This window comes from Arachis ipaensis, chromosome B3 (assembly GCF_059453495.1).
Source record: "Arachis ipaensis isolate K30076 ecotype BB chromosome B3, ASM5945349v1, whole genome shotgun sequence".
Classification (NCBI taxonomy): domain Eukaryota; kingdom Viridiplantae; phylum Streptophyta; class Magnoliopsida; order Fabales; family Fabaceae; genus Arachis; species Arachis ipaensis.
In genome coordinates this window covers 30529773-30554326 of record NC_142438.1, presented here as the reverse complement: position 1 = coordinate 30554326, position 24554 = coordinate 30529773, and the positions used below count along the sequence as shown (strand labels likewise).

General features: G+C 37.1%; 1 pseudogene; it reads left to right on the top strand.

Moving 5' to 3' along the window:
* Nucleotides 1–612: 612 nt before the first annotated feature.
* LOC148570185 (protein FAR1-RELATED SEQUENCE 5-like) lies at nucleotides 613–5919 on the top strand (annotated as a pseudogene).
* The last annotated feature ends 18635 nt before the right edge of the window (nucleotides 5920–24554 follow it).

Below are 24554 nucleotides of genomic sequence, written 5' to 3'. Positions count from 1 at the left end.
CAGTATTTACATTTTCTGCTATTTACTTTCCCGCCATTTAATTTTCTGTAATTACTCAACTCAAATTTCTGCTTCGCTCAACTAGAACATTCCTCTAATTAAAGTTTCTTGACCAATCAATCCCTGTGGGATTCGACCTCACTCTATTGTGAGTTTTTACTTGACGACAATTCGGTATACTTGCCGAAGGAAATTTTGTTGAGAGACAAGTTTCTGTGCATCAGGGATGGGCGCATGAGTGTGAGTAGTGTGAATGGTTTGGGTTTGGTGTTTTGGTTGGTGGGTTTATCTTTGGAAGCATGAAGTCTTTATCTAAAAATAAAGATGAAGTTGATTGTTTGACACTGTAATTTCGTCATAATGATAATGGCAGCATATGATGTTTCTTAGTAACTGTGTTGCGTAGCCTTAGGTGGCGGTACTTGAGGATAGTTTTTGTTTATGGATTATTGAGTTGGGATTGAAGTTGCTTATGTAAGGTTCTTTGTAGTGTGAGTGTGGAAGAGGGTGATTTTTTTAGTTTATGTTTGGCACCTTTAAGTTGGGAGTCTCGGCAGTGGTGTTACTTACGTGGTATGTCGATGTTCTTCTTTGCGGTCGGATACTGACAATATGCTTTGTGGGTTTGCTGCAGTTTTGGTGAAGCGTTTTATGAGTAATAGATTTCTTGGAGAAGTTGTATTAGCAGAGGCAGAGCGGTTTTATGTTGCAATGTCTTCTTGTAGCAGAACGATCCCTGGATTGGATGCTTGTGGGGAAGAGAATTTTGATGGCTTCAGGGATACCGGAGATATCGATGCAACGGTACGAATGGGATTGGTGTATATTTTACTGGGTTTTCCTTGAGTTGTAATTTAACATTGTGAGCGGCAACCGTAACTAATGAGCCTTTGTCTGTGCAGGAATCACTGCTGGACATTGGGATGAAAACAGAGGAAGAAGAGTTGGGGGAAGAATCACCCAATGAAGAGCACTGTGAGCAGAACAGCAATGCTGAACATGTAGTGTTTGGTCGTGCACATATATTGGAGATGGAGTTCGCTAACCCGGATGAAGTGTGTCGTTTTTATGAGCAATATAGTCGAGCAAAGGGTTTTGGCATGCGACAAGGGAAGAAACTGAAGAATAGAAATGGTGAAATCGTGCGATACACGTATTTGTGCAACAGAGAAGGATTTAGAGATAGAAAATGGCTTGAAGTGAAGGATCGGAAGAGGGAGCACAAGGTTGTTACCCGCTGTGGATGTCAAGCAGAGATGAGGATAAAGCGAAAAGCCGAAAGCAACAATTGGTATGTGTGTCGTTTTGTTGATGAGCATAACCACGACCTTCTCCCGGCAAAGTTTGTGTCATACCTGCCAGCATATAGGAAATTATCAGATGTTGATAGAGCCCACATGGACAGTTTAAGGCAGGTTGGAATTTCAATTCCCAAAATTTACGAGTCTATTACTGCTCAGGCTGGGGGTTTTAACCTAGTTACGTTCACAAAGAGAGATATGTATAATGTGGTTAGGCGGCAACGTGCAATGCAAAGCAGCGATGTGAATGCCGTGTTACGGTATTTCAATGTTTGTGCCAGGAGAGATGGTAATATGTATTAGCGGTACCAGGTTGGGACTGAGCAAAATATGTGTGATCTGTTTTGGAGCGACGGGCGTAGTCAGGATGATTACAAGATATTTGGTGATGTTTTGGCATTTGATGCAACTTACGGGTGAAACAAGTACAATCTGCCGGTGATAGTGTTCTTCGGGGTGAACCACCATAACCAAACCTGTGTCTTTGGCACAGCCATGGTGTCTTTGGAAACACAAGCGTCGTATGTGTGGTGTTGAGCAAGTTTTTAGAGTGCATGGGGGGAAAGCACCTAAGGCAGTCATCACTGATGGGGATAGGTCAATGCGGTTTGCCATTCAGGAAGTGTTTCCAGAAGCTCATCACAGGCTATGTGCGTGGCACCTATTAAAAAATGCAACTATGAATGTGTGCAAGCCTCGATTCATAACTCTGCTTAGAAATTACATGCTTGCCGACGTGGAGGTGGAGGAGTTTGTGAGGCAATGGGAGGCAATGATGGATGAGTGTCTTGTCAGGGAAGTAGAGTGGGTAAAGGATTTATACACGAAGAAGATGGCATGGGCTACCGCTTACATACGCAGGTTCTTTTATGCTGGCCTGAGGACGACATCACAATGTGAGTCACTGCATGCAAAGATGGGGAGGTTTGTGGAGAGGCGATACAGAATATTGGATTTCGTGACGAACTTCCAACGGTGTGTTGATTTCTTGATAGATAATGAGGAAGAGCTTGACTTCAGGTCATTGTATGGGAGCCCGATTCTTCAAACTCAGTTCCCGGGGCTAGAGAAGTCTGGTGCATTGAACTACACGAGGGAAATATTTTTGCGTTTTAGAGAGGCGCTAAAAAGAAATGTTCGGGTTAGTATCGTGGAGTGCAACAAATTGGAGGATCGGAGAGTTTATGTGACACAAAAGTATCGCAGGCCGCTATTCAGGTGGACTGTTGGCCACCACTTTGGGACAGATTCCTTTTTTTGCAGTTGTATGAGGATGGAGTCGTTCAGACTACCTTGCGTCCACATACTTGCAGTGTTGGTTCAGTTAGACATAGGTTCTCTTCCAGAAAGCCTGGTGTTGTAACGCTGGTCGAAGATGGCCAAAGTTGAGCTCGAGGGCCCTTCCATCATGAATGAAGAGGGTGAAGCGAATGAGGTATATAGGAGCTGCATGGGTGCTTTCCTACAACATTTTAAGCGGTTGGCAAGAGTTGCGTGTATGCGAGAGAATAATTTCAAGAGTTGCTTGGATAGGATAGTTGAGGAAACTAATGTGTTGGAAATGAAGAATGGTGTTGGGACCGCTGCCAATGGACTGCCGCTGGTGCCCAAGATGGAGTAGGTGATCCTGTTGCGGTTCAGACTAAGGGAACTGGGCATGCACAAGAGTCTTTTGGTTGTAGGGGAATAAAGAGGTGCAAGTGCAGCAACTGTGGAGTAGTAGGCCATCGTCGAACCCGTTGCCCGAGTGGTCCGTGCAGCCAGCCGTTGTGTACCCAGGACCTCGCTGAAGCCGCTGTACCCCGGGATGATTCACAGAGTCGTGGCACAGTACATATGAATAAATGAATTTTCTACCTGCAAAAGTTTGTGTGTTAAGTTGTGATGTATGCAAGTGAAAGGGCTTTTGCCTCTATGATGCGGGTTGTCACATGTTGGGGTGTAATAGGAAATTTACATGGGTGCTAATGTTGTATAGCCTCTGATTTAATAATTAGTTGCAAAAAACTTAGTTGAGTTTTTTGTGCGATTAAATTACAAAATCAGTTGAAAAGGTTTGTGTTCACCTGGCAAATCTGACTTTCTTGATGAATTAATCAGGGGGTTTGTCAAATAACTAAATGAGATTGACTCGTTTGACATGCTTGTACTAATGTTGAGATTTATTGATGAAGTTTGCAAAATGTTTGCAAAATCCACGTAGGTGATATGAGATAGCCTTTAGAATAAACATGTTCTCTAACAGATTATGCACGAACATGTTAGGGTCTCCAAGCCTAAACCTTTTTGTTCCACATAGTGTGCATTGTATGCATTCAATCAATATGATTCAAAAAGTTTGAGTTATGCTTCTTCCTAGCATTGTATTCTTTAGATTAATTAAGAATTGATTGAAATAGAGGTAATAACATATTTTGTGTACTTTTTCATCCTTCAAAGTGTCCTATAATGAAATTATTTTGTACCTTCTTTGTTACATAAAAAAATTCAGTCAAGGAAATGAATTGTTGGAATACATCAATTTTTAGTGTATCACTTTATCCAAGTTGAGAGTTAGTTTGAACTGGAACTAGTGCAGGTTTTGGATTTCAAGCTTAAAACCATAAACAAAAGTCAGCAATTGACTCCAATGAATGGTCGTCACAAAAATCTATACAAGTCAAAATCTAGAAATCTTGTTTAAAAGGTGAAATGCCTTTTTTTAATAACAAAAGAAGATATTCTAAATTTGACTTGTAGTAGATGAAATTGTCTGGGAATGAAAAATTTTGTAGTCAACTTAAGATTTTTCATGTCAGATACATTCACCAAGCAACCTGCTGAAAAATTATTAGTTTCAATGAATTGTGATAGATTTCTGACTCCTCACACAAACATGTTAGTGAAGATACTAACACTGTATAATTTTGAATAATTTAGTCAAATATATCACTTTGCATAATAAAATTTAGATATTATCTTTATATAAAACCATATTTACACGTATGACATGCATGTCCTAATGTTGAGATTTATTAATGAAGTGTCTTTGATTTGCATGTCTTTGTTAGGTGTCCGGCAACGACAACCAAAGCAAGAGTGGTAGGAAGACTGTGCATGTAAGTTCAACCCCTTTGCACGATCCGTGATGTGTAACATGACAAGTGCATGTGGTTGCGGTTTAGGCTATTATAGTCTGTGTGGCCAGCAATTAGTTGAGTCGGGATCGGTATTTGTCATTTTGTTTGTAGTTATTGTAAGTAGCATGATGAGTAAAGTGAGGGACTATGGGATGAACTGATATTGTGGACTATTTGTAACACCTAAACTACTTGAAATCCATCATGATTAATGTCGTATGGATGAAACTTGTCCCACATTTCAATTTTGTTTAGAGACAGCCTATATTGCTTAAAGAATTTTGACCCAACGATTAGAGGGGTAGTAAATAAAACACAACAATCAATTTTCCAGGGTCTTTACTATATACGCATGTGTAGTTTTAAGACCTTTAAAAGAATGTTTTGTTCTGAATCTGTTGTAAGTGTTCAACATTGAATTTACTAGAAAGGTGATTCACTTTGCAGTTATAAAGAGACATTTAGGCAATAGATGTGTAACAATTTAGATGAGGGTTGGGGGTTTGAGCCCCTCTTCCTGTAGTTAAAAGTACTATTATAAAAAAGAATTCATGGCAAAGTACTACATAGGAAGATTGGATACACAGATCAGTAAAACGTGAAGAAATCTTCAGCATTGTACCTCCAAAAGGTGTAACTAGATGTAGCCTTATATATATTAAACAGAAACATTCAGCAAAGGGGAGAGGTTGTCTGTGCTCCCTAGCTAAGGCAACTAAAATTAGGCCACTCACTGGGAACATGGGTGGCCATGGTTTAGTTGCTCCAAAAAGGCATATTAAAGTTGTCATGACAATTTAAAATGCACCACATTGAGTTCATTGCATGCATGCTTACTTACTACTACATATGTAACCCAAAAAAATACAACCACTTCTCCCAATAACCTACACAATGACAAATCACTGAATCACAAAAGCAGAGCACGCCATTTGGTTCAAAAGTATTTACAACAATATGAATCCATCAGATGCCTTCATTGTTGACGGACTCCTTGTCATGGGAAGATGTGATTCCTTGCCAAACAACTTCTACCTTGCTCTCAACGAAAGCACGGTACCGGTTGATGTCAGACTACACAATGTGTAACGCAACTCTCATTTGCACTTCATCAGAGTTCCCCTGTAACAGTTCCATAAAAGATGTTGGTTACGAATACAATAGCAGGGAACAAGTATTGGCTAGAATGTACTGGCAAAGGTATTATGAAGGCAGTCATGTTACAACATGGACTAAGTAAATAAGGAAGTAGAAGAGGATCCTGGTTAGCATACGATGTGGCAGAATATTTTTGTAGAGAAGCCCCCTTTGTGTTGTAGCCATGATAAGCACCATAGGCCGGACTCTGCACTATATAATTCTGGTTAGCATCATGGATTTTGATGAAACTATGTAAATTCAGGTTAAAAAATATTCAGTTTTTTAAAGAAGTTGAAAAGGAAGAACCTCTGCAGGTCTTTCGGCAGACCCTCCGGGTAGATGTAGTTCCCCCAATTTGAGGGGTCAGGGGATGTGTGGCAGAAGTTAACGATGTTCCTACTGTGGATGAACATGTTCTATAAAGCATGCCGCTTGAGAAAAAAATGTTAAGTCATCAACGCTGCTGGATGAAATGAAAATTGTGACAACTAAAACACGAGTAGGTTAAACATTTCTCACAATTTTGTTCATGTTTGATTCCCTTCGCACAATGGATTTTGGAGACCTACTGACGTCTAAAGCATATATTTTTGAGGCCTTAACATCCAACAACATCACGTACCAAGCGTCTACGGGTTCCCAAATTGGCACAAATACCTGCAACAAATAGGTGTGAAAGGCAGCGAAACAACAGGCAGCATCGGTTAGCCACTAATAAACACGTTTCTGCTCTCAAGTGGTGATGAGAAGACTGTTATAATAAACAACACGCTTACATGTTCCAAGTCGTTGGTCTTGGGTATCCAGCGCCCTTCGTACTTCTGTTGTATTTCTGAGATTGGAGCATCGCAAAGCACAGTGATAAGAGAATTATTGTCGGTCTAGAATTTTCTCAATAGAAATAAGAACTTCGCTGTAAGCATAGTTCTAAACCAACTAATAGCTCTCAATCAAATTTTAATTGTTGGTTGTCACAAGTACAAACCCCAATAAGAATTAACCGAATTATTTAAACCTCAGGTCGTCTCACAAGGAATTGCAATGAAGTGATCAATTATTGGCTATGAAGAACAAGGGGGTTTGATTTTTATAATTAGCAAGAAAAGTAAACAATAAGAAAGTAAATGATAAGAACTAATAAAACAAAGGAAAACGACTCTTGGCTAGACATAGGAATTGAGATCACCATCCTTGTCTACAAACCATATATTGACAATTATGAGGAACCGAGCTCATTTATTTTACTTCTATGCTTGAAGTATATCAAATGGCTTGATCAACATCAATCCATAAGTCCTAACCTAGCTACTAATTGACTTAGTAGTAGGCTAGTGTTAATGGTTATCAAATTGACCACATAGGGTTCTCAAATCACCAATTCAATGAGACCCAATGACTCAAGGTCACTCAATTTCCTTAGCCTAGGCCAAGAGTAAAGAAAATTACTCAAAAACTAGAGGAAACATTCTATCAAACACCTAGAGTGAAATAAAAGTAAACATCACCAAATGCAAGAATTAAAGAAATCCATAACTAACATAAGCAAGAAATTAACAATAACAATGAAGATAAACATGGAAGAGACATGAAAACATAAAATTGAAGTAAATGAAAACCAAATCCAACAAGAATTCATCAACATCAAAATAGGCAACAAAATAAAGGGAATAACAAGTAAAACTAAGGAAGCAATGATGTAGAAACAAGAAATTGTAAAGAAAACAAGATAAGAACAAGAAATTAAACCTAGATCTAAGATGCAATTGACCTAAGAACCCTAATTCTAGAGAGAAGAGGGAGCTTCTCTCTAGAAAACTAAACTACATGATGCTATCCTACAACTAAGTGCTCCCCCTTGCCCAAGCTTGAATTCTACATGAAATAGTCTCTAGAATCAGTTGGATTTGGGCCTGGAAAGCTCAGAAATCGCCCCCAGCGACTTCACTTTAATGAGGTCACGTGCAAACTGCGATGCGTACGCATGGATCACGCATACGCGTCACTTGGCAATTTACGTCCCACGCGTGCGCGTCTGTCATACGTGCGCGTCGATGTATATGCACTCCAAATCCTTGTTTTTTCATGAATTCTCCACTTTGCATACTTTTCTCTTCACTCCTTTGATCCATTCCTAGCTCTTTTCAACCTGAATTCACTAACAAACACATCAAGGTATCTAGTGAAATCAAAGGTGAATTAAAAGTAGCAAATTAAAGGCCTAAAAAGCATGTTTTCACACTTAAGCACAAATTTAAGGAGAATTACAAAACCATGCTATTTCATTGAATAAATGTGAGAAAAGTTGATAAAATCCCCCAAATTAAGCACAAGATAAACCACAAAATTGGGGTTTATCACACAGCAGCGGCAAAGTCATATGGAAAATACCAACTCCTAGGGGCCTTGTTTCCTACAGCTCTCAGTGATGCAATCATGGACGAGGTATTGATGAGCTATACAAAATGAAGAGATATCAGAATTGATAACCTCGTTACTTTTCCCAGAATAAAATTGCGTGTTATTTGGCTACGTTAGACGTGTGTGTGCGCGAAGATGTGTGCAGCAAGTAGTGGAACTCACATCTGGGTGGGGTGTGTATGGGGGGCCAAAGAGATGAATACCCCCCTAACAATCTCAAAGCCTCCTAGCTCGAACAACACCTCCCTGCAATGGACGTTAGTAATGTTAGAAACGAAAATTTAAATATCAGGATCCGCTACGTAAACATGAACTGAATGCTTAATTACCAACACAATGAAAAAACGGACGTAACCTACTGTTGAATCAACCACTTCATACTTTGGTTATACCCAAACACGATAACAACACACATGCTACATGTATTACCAATCGATTCAAGAATTCCATAGCAATTTAACAGACCACATCAAACCGGATCAACGAAATTAACGGAAGCTACTGGTATTACAAAACAATGCAAAAATTCAAAAGCAACTCAATAAACCAAATTAACCACTCCCATGTTTATCTAACCACCTCCTCCGCCTATCAACTTTTGAATTCACCCAAACAGCACATAAAATTATGGCCACTCATGAAAATTAGAAGCTCAGTAGAAATTGGACATTTTTTATTCAAGACACAAAGCAAACCAATTCAACACATGCAGCCACTTAACACTAACTTAACATTTCAGTTAATACCTAACGAATTTGTTCCTTACCCGGTCATAAACCAATCAACATAAAAATTGACTCCAGCAACACCACAAATTTCGAGAAATCAAAGGTGGAAAATGAAAGCTATTTCCTAACAGAAGGCAAGGTGTTGGGGAGGAGGAGCAGTGGAACACACCCCGAAGGCTGGAAAATGAAAAGTATTTCCTAAGAGAGTGGGGGTGGCTTACATTGTGGCACATCAGTTCCGGCGTGGGGGTGAATGACAAAAGGAGGGGGAGACTCTCTCATGTTCTGAGCTCTCAAGGGACAAGGGAATGGGGGACACACGGTGAGCTGGAGATTGGCTTTCATTAGAGGATTAGATGATGGGCGGTCTAGATAGTGAACAGGTTCTTTTTTAAATGCAGTGAGCAAGTGTATGAACGGGGTTGGCAATTTTCTTTTTTTTTTTAATGTATGATTCATGTGAAAAAAGTTGGGCACTTTTGTGGGCTTGTTGAAGCAGGCCTTACAACACGTTCTATTTAAGGAAAAAGGCCTTTTAGCTAGCTCTGTTAGTTACTTGTACTTATAATCCTATTATTCTTATTTCTTAGGCAATGAATGTGTAACCCAGCGATGAATAATTCTTCAACATATTTACATTTTCATGGACAAAGTCATTTGTGTCACAAACTCCTAATCATTCACAAATAACAGCACTCCTCATGTGAATCCATACAATTCCAATCGTACAGTAAGAAAAAGCTCTCTAATAATGGTTACAAGATAATGACGGTAATATATTAACAAATACCTCTCTAATAATAATGATCACAATAACAATAATAGTAATAATCACAAGAGAGTCTAAATATTTTATTAGATTCTATAGCAATCATCGGAACAATGAAATCTAATAAGTAATAACGCTAATAATAATAATAATAATAATAATAATAATAATAATAATAAAAGTTGAGAACAATTATAGGGATGCCAATAATAATTAAACTTAATGATAATATAACCATTAACATTAACAACAACAATAATAATAATAATAATTTGAATAAATAATTTGCATATGTACTCATACGGTAAGTTTTATCATTTATTTTTTTAATTTAAAAATTAAATATAAATAGACAATATCCACTTATTTTACTCATATAACAAATTTGGTTTTGATAATTTAAAGTTTATTTATCTAAAAATAAATTTAAAGGGACAATACTTAGTAATATAGTGTACTCATATAGCATATTTGATATTATTTTTTAAATTTTAAAAATTTAATAATTTAAAATTTATTTATTTATATTTTAATAATAATAATAATTTCAGCAACAGTAATAGTAAGCTTGAAATTTTGTTGGTTTTGCGGGAGACATTCTCATCGTGGCCCAGTGGGTGCGGCTCAACGAAGAGGAAAATGAGCTTTTAGAGAGGCGGAAGTAGCTTATACACAAACACTACCAGTGTGCTATTGGTGATAGCATACCTTTTCGCCCATCGATTAACCAACGTGAGTGTGTGTGCCATTGTTCATATTAATGATGCAGGTAGTGGCAACGGCGCTTACCCAAGGTTTCGAACGGGATCTGTGTCTTTGAGTTGGAAAATATAGGCTGACACCTTGAGGTCGTCCCTGGATAATCCCATCCCAAGTGTCGGTCGAAAGTACATGTTAAAGCTCTGCAAATAAACGTCCATGGAGGTGAAGGTAGTTACATGTGTTCCACGTAAATCACCTTTTATGCATTGGGTAAAGCATTATCATGCCTCTTACTAGTGGAACAGCTAGGAGGCTTGGATCAACATTGATGGATGACCGGCGGTTCTTGCTACTGGCAACTCTACGGATCATTGGGCGCCGTTAGACCCCAGTTGTGTGGGGTGTCGGCAGAAGGCGGCTAAGGTTCAAAAGAGGCCTGCTATGCATTGGCGTGATTTCCACATGCTCAAGCCCCGGAAGCTTCTGCGCCTTTGGAGTCGATGGTGCGGATCCATATAGACTAGCTACCTGTGTCATTGTTTCAAACTGGCTCCATAAAGGAAGACTTAACTCCTTCTGCAAAAAGTTCCTTGGTCAATATTAGGTAGAGTAGCAGGACTTACGATCTTAGGAACATGCTAAACACTTTTACCTTTTCCTACAGACCTCCAGGTACTGGTCTTTTGACTACAGTATTGTCGGAGGATGTCTTCGGAATGCCAACAGACCAATGCGGGGAGGATGACTTCTCTGCAGATGCAATAATGGAGATTCCACTAGTCTTCCTCTGGTTAGAATGTAACTTTTTGATGACAACGACATCATCTTTAGAGGAGGAATTGGGAACAAAAATATCCAATAGGGAGTTGTCATACGATGATTCTTTCAGGACGGCCTTCCCTTTTTTCACTGTGGATTTGACAGTAGCTGAGATGCCCTGTTGTAGAAGCTTCCCAGCATGGCCAGGCAGCTATGTGTTTTGGTCTGGCACATTTGCATAGCCACAATAGCTTTCGACATCCACAACTTTTCCCCTAGCAATTTTCCCGTTTGGCCGGGGAAATATTACAATCTTATGGTGGTCTTTATAGTGTCTTTGAGTCATTTCAAGGATCCTTAGGAGCATGCCCTCGGACATCTATGATTTTGTCTCCAACTTTGCAATGCAATCGTCCACGTCAGCAACCTTATGCTCAATGTCCTGCAGAATAAGTCACATAACCATTGACTGTGGACGACATCGTATAGTAGCCACTTACGTCGTGTTATTCAATCGAAAAGGGAATAGCAACTTTTGACCATTACAAGGTACGCTGATGTCAACCCGACTGATTTTATCATACTGTGTAATACCAAGTGGCATGTGAGAAAACCTATGTGAGATTTGTGGCTAGGGTTTTTTGAGGAAAAAAGGTGGCCAAACATGGTTCTCAACAGGGGTACACCAACAAATAAAAGTAAAGTCAACACAACGGAACACTTCATGGGCTTAGCATGATAGCCGGTACTTAGTGTTCATTCAATATCCCTACACTTGATACATAAATCCACACAACCTACAAAGAAGGGCCTCAATGCATACCTCAGCCAAATTCAGTAGTCGAGTAACTAGGGCTTTCTCGTCATTCTCCGCAACGTCCAAACCGCCATGAGCAATCTGGGACAAGTGCTGTGGTGGTGGCTATCCACGGAATATCATTTTCATTAGGACGTAAAACCTTCGAAGCGATCTTAACTCACAAAAAAATATGATGGCTACTGCTACGACATTCTGATAGTCAACTACATTCAAGCCAGCAAAAATAGAAACAGAATGAAAAATATCACAGGTTTAACACCTACCATTTCAATATTGAGCTCCAGGTTCATGCCGTTCTCCAAAATGGTGTCAAGCGGAGGATTGGTAAGAGCGTTGAGTCCCCCGTCAAACCTACAGCCCATCCAAAAAAAGACAAGATGCAACATGAAATTCATTTTCTATGAATGGGGTAACAACAACAACACATGAAGACCATAACGTCCATTTATGTTGCTTACCCGTGATCATTCGAGGGATCCTGAGAATCGATAAAGAAGGAATCCAAGTTTTCCATTGGCCCACTGTTGTTTTGGCGGTGCTGAATGGGGGTTCCGCCTTGGGTAAGCAAAGATGAACAGAGTCTTATTTGTATAAAGCTCACTGTGATTTGAGTGTAAAAAGGAAATGATGTGATTTACACCAATCAATGTCATGAAATGGGTAAAAAGAAAGGTAACCACTCCACTTTTTGCTTCATGCGGTGCGTTTTTTATCCGTCAAAACACCCATGGGCTTTAATACTTTCTGCTACTATTCATTTACCGTGTACACAATCATCATCACGAAAATTGATCCTACGGCATCCAGTGGGTCTATCTATCCACATCACGAAATGTGATTCCATGATCATGGAATAAAAGGATGAAACAGGGCTATTGTTCTACCAACCTTTTCGATACATGTTTTGCGCCCAATTTTCGCATCTCTTACTGGGCTTCAGGTATGTAGAGAATAAAAGGACAGCAAAGACAAATTACATGGATTCCCTTTCATAGAATTAAACAGTCATAACAATAAAAATCATACTCAGGGGCCCACTATGGGCAAAGTGGCCCATAACTTCAAGCCCATTTGCAGTGAAGAAAAGGGAAGCAGTTGAACACCGAGTGGGTTCAGGTTCAATTTTCACAATGATCATCTTGTTGTTTTGTTCCAACCACCTTTGCATCGTTCTTCCTTCGAGAAAATGAGCAACGAAACGTCTTCCAATGGTCTTCTGCATCGCCTACCATAGGCAAATGATTATCATCTGTCATAAGGATTAGACCATCAATTCCATTGTATCTCTTCGGGAACCACACGCTACCTCTGCATCAATGGTTTGTGGGTCCCTTTTCGAAAGTCATTTTAATTTTCAGAAACCACATCCATAGGAAGCCTGCTAAAATTAGTACCATGGGTTATTAACAAGGGTCAGTACAACTAATCCCCTACTTTAAACTATAGATATAATGCAAAGGTAAGCACCACATCCCCATTATGATTAGGTCATAACTACATGTATTTATTTAAGATAAACATATTTTAGTTTCAAATGAAATAATTTAATGAAGACAAAATTGTGCATTAGTCACCTACAACAAACTAAGGGGCCATATATTTGCCAAAATATTCTCTATTCTTCTTACCCATTTTTTAATATACAAAACAAATTTTATTTTTCGATTTCTCACACTTTAAAAAATGCGATTAATTTCTATTGTCCCAACCTTCGTACCTGATTATGGATCTAAAAAATTATTTTCTTTATTCAATTATAAAGTTAAAGAAAGCATGAAGGCAAAAAAATAAAGGCATTTAACAAATATAAATGGAATTCTAATTACAGCTTCACTTTCATAATTTTTTTAATTTAATTTTATTAGGTCAAAATTAATTGTTTAACTTGAAAAAAATATTTCTAAACAGTTAACTTTTTTGAAATTGAATAAACATAATCAATTATATGAGTACCATATTACGAGTACGCTTATTATTATCAAACTTAATTAAATTTTAATTTAAATTATATCAATTTAATTTTCAAGTTAAAAAACACAAATATACCTTTTCATAATTTCAATTTCTGATTCCATTAGGAAGACCAAATTAAATAAAAATAGTACTAACAAACTATAATCGAAAGAATGCTAAACTCAAATACACAAATTTAAGTTTTTTTTTTAAAAAAAAATAATCAAAACGGTCTTTAAAAAATTAAAATTTTGCGTAATGTAAATTTATGTCTTTTTGAGTAACAAAAATTTAAATTTTTTTTTGCAATTTTTAGTGTTCCTCCCTTATATAGTTTTCTTAATCATTTTATATTTATGCATGTATTTCATAGATTTTTTTTTGTCATTTTTTTTAATTCGACTTTGTATAATTCTCAATTATTTTTATATAATTCTAATTATTAATTCCATTAGAAAGACCAAATTAGATAAAGAAATGGCATATCAATTAATATTTTATCAATTTATTTTTAAAATAGGATGTCGACGTATATGATCTTTATCTATCTCTATTTTTAGATTGGATTACTATATTTTCTTTTTACAGTAATATTTTCCAATGAATTACATATATATGACTAACTATTTTCATTCTTTCATTAACAAAAAAATATATATAGTAAAATGGTAAACAAAAATCTTTAAACCATGCAATTATTATCCGGTTTTCATAACATACGCAATAAATTGTAAAGCAGTAAATACATTGCCTTTAATCTATGAAAAACCTCGATCCTATCATATCTTTAAAAAAACACAACTAATCCTAACCAAACCCTTATCCCAGTCCTGTCTGCAAATTTCCAAATGTATACATTTTTTTCCTTTTTTCTGAAACCTTACCCTATCAGTCAAACTATGCTTGCTTTTCCAACAAGTGAAAATTAGATTCTGATTCTCTGCCATTGCCATGTACATCAAAACCCTTTTCAAATTATAAATTTTATCGTGCCCCACCCAATACTGACCGTCATCCTTCACATTCATGTAAGTCCTACGTATATAAATGCACCCAATTCCCATAGCGGCAAACACAAAACAAAAAAATAATATTATTCCAATGGAGACTACACCGGCAACCCCAGACTATTATTGTGTCTTCGCCGGATGGGTCTCCGGGATCTACAACTCCTTCGAGGAGGTTCAAGAGTAGATCCGTGACTTCCACGGTCCATCTTGGGCAAGGTTTGCAACTCTCGAAAACGCCGACAAAGCCTGGGTCCTCTTCTTTGGCGAAGGGGACCACGATCGTGGTATCAACCTGATAAGCAACGGCTACGCACCGGAACCAGTTTTCCAGGATCATCACCGTGACAAACAGCGTCTTGCTTTGCGATCCCTGCATGAAAGGTTCCGCCACGAGGACCAGCTCCCCCTTCCATGCTACCTGTGTTGTAAGTTCCTCTTGCACGTAACTCGCTTTACATGCATACTGTAAAAACATCTTATTTCCTTCCAGGTCCTAACCACTGTTACATTGTTTTCCTAGGTGAAGACCTTGCCTCCAAAAAACCCGCCAACGCTCTCCTCCTCAGCCTCAGCATGCAAAAATTACTCACTGATGTTTGTGACAAGCTTGACATTCCAAAGCCGCTGTATCGAGCTATCACAAAGACCTCCCGCGACGGTCAGACATGTTATCGCCACCTCGCCTCCCTTGTCCCTCTAACGTCTCAAGATGCTTTGGTCGAGTCTGGCTGATTTACCTTCGATGAGGAAACAAGCGTTGAAGACGCAACAAGAATGACCCTACGCACACTCTGTGCCACCCTAGATGTCGTTGTCTATGACTACAACTACGACATTGTCCAAACTTTGACAAGCAACTATGCCAACCTCGCCAACCACTACCGCAACATCCTGCAAAAGGGAAAGATGAATTTAACGGTCTTAGACTCCACCGACGAGGCATAAGAACAGGTTTTTGATCTCGACGCAATCACCTATCGCAGCCTGGGTGCATCCACCTCGACCGTCACACCCGAAATGGACTGATCCTTTTTAACACTGCCTACTGCAATTGCATCTCCGCTCCACACGTAAAATACCATCCCAAACCTTGAAGCCTCTCTCCTGTTACTCACCCTTACCTACTTACTGTTTCTCACATGTGGTTCTTATTTGTTGGTTGCCTTTTTTCCTATCATCACCTTTACTAGTTCCCTCGTGTCTCTTTGTACAGTAAAACGTCTATAAAGTATGCTGTAGTTTCAATGTCTGAGTCTATACTTTATTGATATTCTAAGAGTGGGCTTGGCTTAAAAATTACAGCCCACAGACGTTAAGGTTTTTCTTATCTGTCTGCACCTCCAACACGTCTAACATGCCCCAATGTGTAAATTAAACGTAGTAAGTAGTAATATTGGTGTTTTTTTTCATGGGGATACCAAGAGATAAATTCATGAAAAACCATCCAACTTAATCATCAACACAACTTGCAGTCAGAACTTGGGTTTTGAATTAATTTTTTCATACAATTCTTGAAACATTATTTTGGTCAGAAAAAATAATCTCTCATGCTTTTAATCAAATTTTTAATATGGATATAAGCATATTAGATACATAAGTCACTCACAAATTTTATCATAATACAATTGCATTACAAAAAATTGGCTTTAACATAAATTTACAAACTATTTTTATCATTGGCTCATGCTATTCAATATACATCATACTTACCACCCATCTCTTTCAAAATTTGATAGTAACTCAACGAAATAACTTCTCACTGTGTACTAATCACTCTCTACTCTAAATATTCCTAATTATTTAAGCACTAATTACAAGATAGTAAACAATAACAGCACAAAAACACTTACTAGCTAAACCATTTTTATGTACTCTTTTCCTAAATATCACCAACAACAAAACCATGTTCACATTATAATTTTTGGGAAGCACCAATTCAGAACCATGCAACACAATATTTCTCTTTTATAAAATTCAACTGACCCAAATAAACCACGCAACATGGCCCAATCGCAGCGGAAAAGGAACAAAAAAAAATTTACAGCCCCAAGCCAACTCCACTCCGCTCGGCTTCGGCATAGCACGCCACTACAACTTCCAAGCGACAACTCACCTTTGGGCATACACGCCAACTCCTTGCTTACTGAATGGATAACTTTCCAGCCCGTTGAGACCCCACCATGAGTACTGCACACTCTCTTCCACCAAACACCACGTGCCCCCAATCTTCACCATGCCACTATTTTATATTATATTTAAACGATTCAAGAATGCGGAACATCACGTACCGCACAAATACAGTGCCATACGTGAACACCTTCCTATAATATATAACAAGGTTAACATAATGAAAAAGTGGATTAAGTCATTGCTATATATCCGTGATTGCTATTTTCTATTTTGCTATACATAAATTTAAAAGACAATTCTATGATGCTGAAGCAAGATTTATCTTCTTCTGTTGGTTGGTGCGTGTCATAGTTAAACCTGAAACTTGTATCCCTTCGATTTTATTTTCTGTACATAGTTGCTATTGTTGGTGACAGTATTTGCTGTTGTGGGTCCAATACCTTTTTAGGATTTGTCTCTAAACAAACATTGTAATACGTGTTAAGTGGATCATGATAAAATACTAATGGAATATTAATTAAATGAATTTGGAATATTAAATTATTTTAAAAAGTATCATTTTATTATATTATTGCTAGATCTATGTTACTTGTACAATGGGCTTTGGAAGGTGGATTTTATGTGGGCTATTATGTGAATGTGTAATACACTTGTGAGAATGTTGGTTGGTTTATGAAATTTATGCAAATAACAATCGAAGCCAATTCGATGGGCTAGATAATGGAAAAAATCTTACTATATTTTTAACGTGGTTTTAATAATTTTATCATAGGTTCTTTTAGTTATGTTGCTTTTGTGGTTAACCAAGAGTAAATTTTAATCAAGATTTTATGGAAGTTTAATTTTTGAGAAATGATTGTATATTCTAGAGAGGTTAGGTTATGTAGTTGTGGTGATTAGAGTAGCTTTAAGTGGTTGCAGAAAGCAAGAATTAAAAAGTGGATGATATGGTGAATTGCTTGAATTGTTATATTTGTCATGAGCTAATTATTTCATAATTTTTTTTTACATATTGTCAACGTAAGTACTGTGAAATATGTATTATTAGATATTGGCTAATAAGGATACAAATCTTGATATTTTCTGAATTCAATTTTTTAGACTAATACAACGGGACCTAACAAGCCAAAAACAAAAAGCTATTACCCAAACCCCTTTTTTTATATTATAAAAATTTTGTTATTTCATCCTACAAAACTACCAACAGCCTGAGTCCATTACCACTTTCACCAATTTCACATAACCCACCTTACTACCGTGCTCCTAGGCCCATCTTAGAATTATTGATGGTCCATTAACTTTAAATTAAAATAATATATCCCTATCTTAACTAATATTTATATTCAGTTTTTCACCAACTTTTAATAATCATTTAATAATATCTTGTCAGGTTCATTCGCAAGACAAATTATCTAAAGTATGGGAGTCAATTCTACAAATTTCTAACCTTATCTACAACGAATACAAAGAAAAAATAACTTCCAAAGACACACATTACCTTCCTGAACATGACACACGACATTAGCATGTAAGGAAGATTCTTTTCATTAGTACCATAGAATTTTCTAAATTTAAAACCCAAAAAAGTGGTTGTGGTGTTGTAACTTGTAAATGTTCCTATATAACACATTTGTAGTCATAAAATTAAAAAGTTGTTTTAGTTGTTAGTAAGGATAATTAGCCATTTAAGCTTTAACAATCTTGAAACTGCCAAAACTCGTATAGTGTTCATAAAAATGATATTTGCCAATACCACTTGACACTATATTTTATAATCATATACATATAATCTATGATAAGGTTAGCGTAGTGAAAAAGTGAATTAAGTCATTGTTATATATCCTTGGTTCCTATCATGAATGTTGCAGTGTTTATTTAATTTTTTGAAGTTCCAAATGCTTTTCGAAGTCTCACATTGCCTACTATAAGCTAGCAAAGTGACTTTATATTGTTAGGAAAAGAAAGATGATTCACGTGAGTGGAGAGAGAGTGTTGGTGGAGGCGTTTAGATTGTGTTCAACTATAGCGTGGTATACTATGAATTTGAGTTGGTTTTTGATGTGATTTGATTGGACCCGTTTATATCGACTTTTGATCCATTTTTGCAGATTTATCGGTTCTCATCCGGTTCTTATGCCTAAACGGTCCTGGCTTTGAATTGAACTAGTTGGGATCCAGTTTATTGATTTTTCAGTTGAATTAGTTTATCAGATCTAGATTTTACAACTTTGTAATTTAATTAAGGTTGTGCAAATTTGTGAAAAATATTAATTCGGGTTCGTAGCTAGTTTAATTTCTTGTATGATTAAATTTGTGTACATGTATTGATCATTTTTATAACTTTCTAATATAACTCTTGTAACAACTAGCAAATTCTTGCAACTAGGTTCAAACACATTTATGCAAGTAAACAAATGCAAATCTGAAATGAGAGCAATTTTTGCAACAATTTTAAAGGGTGTTTTTGACTTATTAAGAGTCAATTTTATAATAATTGGTGTTAAAGACTGTAGAAGACAAATTGATATAATAGAGTTTTAGGGTATTTGTCCCCAATGAGTAATTTATAAGTTTAGAGTAAAATCCCACCCAATTCCTAACCATTGTTTAAAATATCAACCCGTCCCTCATCAATTGAAAAATGATAATATAGTTTCTAACGACTAACTTCGTCAGACTTTCTGGTCCTTCTGTTAAACTCTTTGTTCAGAGTTAACAGATTTTGTCTTCATATAATGTTCACTAATTACGTGTCAAAAAATCATTGCAAGAGACAAAACGCCTCATGTCATGTTAAGAAATCATTCCAAGGGACAATACGCAGCAATAAAGTAAGACAAGTAAACCCCTATGAAGCAAATAAATAGAAAAGAAAATTAGCCCAATGGTTCTTAGGGTCAAGCTTAATCCGTCACACACATTACTAAGCACATGCTCTATAAGAAAATTGCTTAGTATCGTCGGATTCATCGGCAGAATAACGAAAATAATCTGTCGGTAATAACTCTCGCAAGTAATTAATTATCGTCGAATTTTTTAATCTGACGGTAACTACCAGCGGATTCTGTGACGGATTCTTTACCTAATAACTATTTAATTACGAAAAAAATTTTTGCCGGTAATTTTGATACTCCACTATTTTCTTTCCCGCCTAATTACCGTCGGATTTTTTTTTCAAATAATCCGATGGTAAATTCAATTTTTTAAAAAAAAATTTAATACAATTAGTGGTCATTTTTTATTTAAATTTATTTTTTGCACAATTAGTAGTCAAATTCTAAATAATAAAAATCAAATGTGGTAAATTAAATATCAAGTGTAAAGCTAAAATGAAAAGTCAAATAAATAAAATACGATGAAGGAGTCTAGAAATAAACTCTAATCACTAAAGATCCTGAGAGTCATTGCCACTAGCAGTGCCACTGCTATTGGCACGCATCTAATCTTGTACACCGCCATCTGTTGCTCCATTTGCTGAAGTTGCTCCAGCTCCCGCCTCCACTCTAGCCTGAGGGAATCTGTGTCTGACACGCATGTGGGGTTCTCCTGATACCTCTTCTCAGACTGTTGCAATTGCTAAGCCTATTGATGAAGTCTCCGGGTGAGCTCCAGCACTTGCTCGCTCAAATCGACACCATCCTCAGGTTTGATGGGCCAGCTGGTGGCAAAGGCAGATGAAGGTCTTAATGAGGAGGTGTAAAGGTTGTCGGCAAAGAACAATCCCATCCCGTAGACGCGATTCTTGTACAACTTAGATGCAGTCTCGCACCAAACCATGTCAAGATCGACGACTGATGCAGTGGAGTTGTTGCCGTCCTCTCCAGTATGCTAAGATTGCTGGGTTGCGGCCTCCAATCTCTGCGTGTAGGACTCCTGTGTGATATATGTTATGATTATGACTGCAATTAATTGAAAACTTTGTATCACATGATGTTTACTCACATAATGATCCGTAAATCACTGATAAGCAAATCTCCCCTTTTTCTCCTTCAAGGTGTGAGTATAACTAAAGGTCTCTGCCATCATCGCATCACGATCCAACGACTTAGACTACACATGTTGAAAAAATATGTTAAATCAAGTAATAATGACGTTATATTTCAAGGACAAAACGAACTTAATAACAAAATAAAACAAGTTACATACCAACCTGCCTTTGTCTTCATGAAAGTCGCTGACCCATCAGTATACTTCGACGACCTGGTCGATGCCCTATTATCTCTGTTTGAGAGATGGCGATGCCTAAACCCCTCATTAGTCTCCCAATGGACGTACAACTCCTTCTTAATGTCCGGGCATAGACAAATAGTGAAGTGGTCGAACCTTTCATGTATGTCCTCCATCATCTACTGAAGCCGCCTAGCCATCCGATGGTCGAAGATCTTCCTTATCATTGCATCGTGAATCTTGTCCCATATAAATTTCTCCTAGTCTCAGTAGAAATCTTCTTGTAGCCTATCCATGGGTGGTCGTACATCAACTTAATGACATGGGGTACACTTCTGTGTATATGCATTGTTATTTGGCGCAAACCTATCAATAAAAAACTTAAATTATATTTATAATTTTTAAAAATTTTGGCAGAGTTTTGGCTATAATTAGAAGGCGCCTAAAACTCTATCCATCAACAATTCGCTTAAGCAATTCACAAATAAACCATTATAGCAATATACAACACAAAATTAGTAGCAATATCCATTAAAAATTATGAAATCCTCAAACACTTTCAGCAGTTCAAACCTACTAACCCAAATTGAACCTATCTTAACAACCTAAATTCACTAAAACCAAAAAATTGAATCTAACTAAAGTAAACTAACTACATTGCCTGTGGCATCCTAGGGGTAGTCGGAATAAAGGGCGATGACCGAGAAGTCTTAGGGGTACCAGTGGACACCTTTCCTCTACCCCAACTTTGAGGCCAATTCATGACACATCTGCCTGTCATCATGTTTGCAAAGAGCTAAAAAACAAACACATATGTCACAAAAATAATATAAAGGCAAACAAAGAATATTCGCAAGTTAAAACAAACAAAGAAGTTAACAAGAAGCATAATGACATTCAGGCATGATAATCGAGTGTTTGTGAATTGGAACGATGAATGACAAACAAAGAAGTATATCAAAGCAAAGTGCACAAACTTGATAATCAAAGTAATAATCAATATGAACAAGCATTACCAAGTATATCACATTCTCATGGTGTTCCTACATCGATAGTATTAAAGAAACCCAATATTCATCTTATTTGATTTTAAAACAAACTTACATAGCACAAAGTATAAATTCTTGGTACACTTAACAAATTATAAATGTTTGTTAGCTGAGTTTATAAAAGAAAACAAATTGCAATAAACATCCAAAACCATGAGCATTTGTCATTCACTATAAATTTCAATAATTTCAATCTCAAATCCAATTTAATATAGACCTGTTGGGATTGCTTAGCTCTTATGCAACAAAAGCTAATCAACATATAATGAAAGATAGGGACACTTTTGACTATAAAAAGAACACATAGATTATTATTCATTGACATTTTGATGCATTCGCATCTTTTGTCTTTTTTCTTGCTTTTGAATTTTTTCCTTAGGTTTAATTATAGTTTCAGCTTCTGATTTCATTACTTTTAGTTACCTTTTACTACTAAGGTATTTGCTAAGTGTTTTTAAGAAAATATAGTTAAAAGAAAGGCAAATCAAGTAGCAAATGAAGGTTAATCAGGAGGCAAGACATTACATGAAGAATTAGGAGCCATGCACCCAAGATCAAGCCATGCAAGAGGCAAGAGAGGATGAGGCATGACACACCCTGGAGAGCCAAACAGGGGCGTGCCACACCCTGAACCATTAAGCACAGGCATGCCACACCCTATCCAAGACAAGCAAGGCGTGCCACGGGACATGAAGGGCGTGTCATGCATGAAGGCAAGCAAGACCCCTGAGAGCAACTCGAATAAGGTGTGCCACGTGAGGTACAGGGCGTGCCACGCCCTAGCCTAGCCCAAGAGGGCGTGCCATGCCCCAGACCAGACAAAGAGGGCGTGCTACGCTAGACAAGGGGCGTGCCACACCTGTCCAAGATACTTAGCTTAATTTTGCTTCCAGTGCTGAATTCTTAAGGCCCAACTTCAAAGATTTGACTTCAAATTGAATATTGAAGAAGATTCTATAGTTAATTAGTTTTGAATTTGATTTGATTATGTTTTAAATTCGAGGATTTGAATTAAGTAGAACTTATCTTGATTATTCTAATTGAGAGAAGATTAGGTTTTTAAGATTTGAATTATAGAGAACCTAGGTATAAATAAGTGAACTGTATTCACAGCCGAAACGTAGTTCCTCCGCAATACTTTCTCTTTTGATTTTGCACCCAACATGAGTCACTAAACCTTTATCAAAGAGGTAGGAGCTATGTTCATGTTTTGATGGTTTATTAATCTAAGTTATAAAGAACCTCGACAAGAATAATAAGAATCAGGAGAAAACCAAGTTCAAAGATCCTTAACCTTAACCAACCTATTAGTTAAAATCATGTCAACAGAAACAGCTTAACAGCAGAAAATAATAGACAATATAAAGAGGAAACAATAAAATCTAAAAACAAAAAAACAGAAATGAAAAATGAATACCTAAAATGAGGAAGAGTGCTCTTGACAAGCATGACATCGATGCCGTTCTTGGTAATGTAGGAGGCGGATGTAGGATGTGGATGCAGGACACTCACCACGGCTATTCCTTTTGGTGTTGTTGATGTAGAAAGCTTACCGCCGGAGTTGCATTGAAGCTCGCCTGAGAGGGGGCTGCTGCCAAAGATGGGAGAGACAAGAGGGTTAGAGAGAGAGTGAAAGATGAAAGGGTGAGGAGAGAGAGTCTAATTCGAAATAAGAGGGAGAGGTGGCTGCCAAAGATGGAATAGACGAGAGAGTTAGAGAGAGAGAGTGAGAGACAAGAGGGTAAGGAGAGAGAGACTGTAATTTGAGATGAGGGAGAGAGGGTTCCAAGTTAGAATTTAGGGCAAGATGCAGCGTTCAACTAATTAAGTTTACCGTCGGAAAAATCCAATCCTAAATCCGACGGTATTTGCCAATTTTTCTTTTTTTTCTTCCAACTATTGCCGACGAATTTATTGTAGGAAAATCGAATCCGCCAGTAAATGTTTTGCCTGACGAATTTATTGCCAAATTCACTGCTAACTTACGATTCTAAATTCGACGATATTCAGCGTTTTTCTTATAATGATAGTGTACATCTTTCTCTTTTTATAGAGCTTTAGATATCACCAACTGTCTTATCAACATTAAATATTTAGAACATTAAAATGCAACTCCTAAAACTCAATGCTATATCTATTTAGTAATTATAAAAAATTTTTAATCAAAACTCAATTAATATACTAAACAATTAATGATGCGCTATCAATCAATAAGTTATGAAGAATAAAGAATATAACATGATGACACAGTCAAGAAAAATTTCATAATAAGTTGTGTCTCAATTTCCAAATTCCAGACCCTTACGGCCCGTTTGGTTGGTGTCCATGTCCATCAGAGACATGGACATGATGACACATGTATATTGTTTGTTTAATGAGACGTAAAATTATCATAGACACGGTGACACACATAGACACAAAATACATATTTTTAGTGTCTCAGCTTTAACCTGTGACACACATTTGAGACACAGACACGATTTTTTATT